This window comes from Sinocyclocheilus grahami, unplaced genomic scaffold (genome assembly GCF_001515645.1).
Source record: "Sinocyclocheilus grahami isolate Dianchi unplaced genomic scaffold, SAMN03320097.WGS_v1.1 scaffold121.1, whole genome shotgun sequence".
In the NCBI taxonomy this organism is placed as follows: domain Eukaryota; kingdom Metazoa; phylum Chordata; class Actinopteri; order Cypriniformes; family Cyprinidae; genus Sinocyclocheilus; species Sinocyclocheilus grahami.
Genome location: NW_015505300.1, coordinates 628,463 through 630,626, shown reverse-complemented (window position 1 = coordinate 630,626; position 2,164 = coordinate 628,463). Strand labels below are relative to the sequence as shown.

Sequence of the window (2,164 nt, the reverse complement as noted above, 5' to 3'; positions counted from 1 at the left end):
TATTTAAGACATTTTAAGACTTTTTAAGGCCTTATATTAGGAAAACGTTATTTAAGACATTTTAAGACTTTTTAAGGACCCGCGGACACCCTGAAAATTGGCAGAATGCTAGATCTAATGAGCTATAACTGAAGAAAATAACTAGGGCTGCATGATAAATCGCATGTGATATTTAATGCGCATCTTATCAGTAAAGCCGGTTCTGTAATCAGTGGTAAATCTCCATCACCTGCGGGCTTTCACATTGAGCAGCATTAACTACACAGAGCCATTGTTCACTGACGAGCTGCGCAAAAAAAATCGCACGAATATGAACGTGGTTTTGCGCAGCTCGTCAGAGAACAACGGCTCTGTGTAGTTAGATGCGTGTTAAATATCACATGCGATTTATCGTGCAGCCCTAAAAATAACCATCATTTTTACCCTTCTGTTCAAATAGTGCTCTGGCAAATGACCATGGTATAACCACGATAATCCATGGCAAGCTGTGCATTAAACGATTTTAATGCACGACGTGGAGGCAAAGGACCACCTGAAGGTAGTTGCCTCCACAGAGGCACTTGAACACTTACTTAAGCACTTACGTACCTGATATTCCTGATCATCAATGGAGAACCGCTCCCTCAGATTGCGGAAGACTAGGGGACAGTACTCCTTAAACTTGAAATGGCTTGGCATGTTCTCTCTTTGGAAGTAGAAAAAGGTGCAAAAACTGATAACTAACAAAAGCAAAGCAATGAAAACACACATAGCAAAATGATCACATTAAGTAAAAAAAAAAAAGTCAAAAAAATCAATCTCTCTTACTTGTTGAAGAGGTGGTTGTCCACCTTGATCTTTGAGTTGGCTTTGAAGTCATCAGGCATCAGCATAACAGGAATCTGGATGTGACTGAGTTCATTTATCTGGAAGAAAATAACAGAAAGAAAATTATTCAATCATGCCAGATTACAAAATGATATTTGAACAGCTGAGGCATATCTAAAATAGCTTTATATCTGTTGTACAGGAGACTTGGACCTGCTCCAAATGAATAAATCAAAGAATTTCTTATTTACTGAGAACTATCTGCAGTACAGGAGCCATTTCTCAAAATGTGCTGCACTGATGGACCGCTGCCAAGAAACAACTTCCTTTCAATAACAACAGCAGAAGTGAAAAATAGAGCCGTCTGCACCAACATGGTAAGCAGTACTTATTTGGCCGGACTGTCCACTTCCTTTTTTTATCATTTAAATAATTCAACACACATCAAGAGGCCTTTCATAGGCAATAGAACATGCATGACTATACTTAAAACTCAAGTCAGTTGATTGATAGTGACATTACCTGAGAAAGATGCCTACTTATTTAAGGATAACCAGATTTTGGTGCACATGTCTGTTTTTCCTACATGGTGGAATCCAACCTGGCTATTTGACACTCCCATTCTATCATATGAATGAACACACACACACACAACGACGTGTTGTATGCAGGGAGTTATTTTTGTGCATCTTCCTGTGCCTCCATCTGTCCCTACTGCATCAGGGGGTGTCCTCTTTTCGATTAAGAAGCAGTTCAATAAAGGAGGCTATGCTTTGTGATTTAAAATGAAGCCAAACCGTAGTCTACAAAGAGATAAAAAGAAAGCTGCAAGACTGGGGGAGAGGGCAGTGGGTTCACTGAGAGCAGCACTGAAACAGCAGCAGTTGAAAATGGGAAAGGACAAGCCACGGTCAACCAGCTTGAGCTGTGTGACGCAAACACACGCACACCTCAAACGCACACGTTATATCACATAATTTTTTATCATTTCATATCATATGCTTATTTATTTATAATATTTATATACATATATTGTAAATAAACAATAAAATTGTATATATACAAATACTTAATATATGTGTGTACATGTTTTAATAATACTGTACACACATATATATTATTAAAAAAACTATACAAATTATATATGTAATATTAACAAATAAATGTAATGATAATATAATATATATTAAGGTCACATTAAGCATATACAACTAGATATTCAACTTGAAAGCAGTGTATGCGTGATTATTTTAAACTTAATCATAGGGCTGCCACTAACGACTGTTTTTAATTCTCGATCAATCTATCGACTAATTTATCGATTAATCTAAACGATTAATTTCCCACAAAAAAATCA

The 2,164-nt window shown here is 36.8% G+C and overlaps 1 pseudogene; it reads right to left on the bottom strand.

Moving 5' to 3' along the window:
* The window catches only part of LOC107589826 (phosphatidylinositol 5-phosphate 4-kinase type-2 alpha-like), a 28,926-nt pseudogene that overhangs the window by 19,012 nt on the left and 7,750 nt on the right, over window positions 1–2,164 (bottom strand).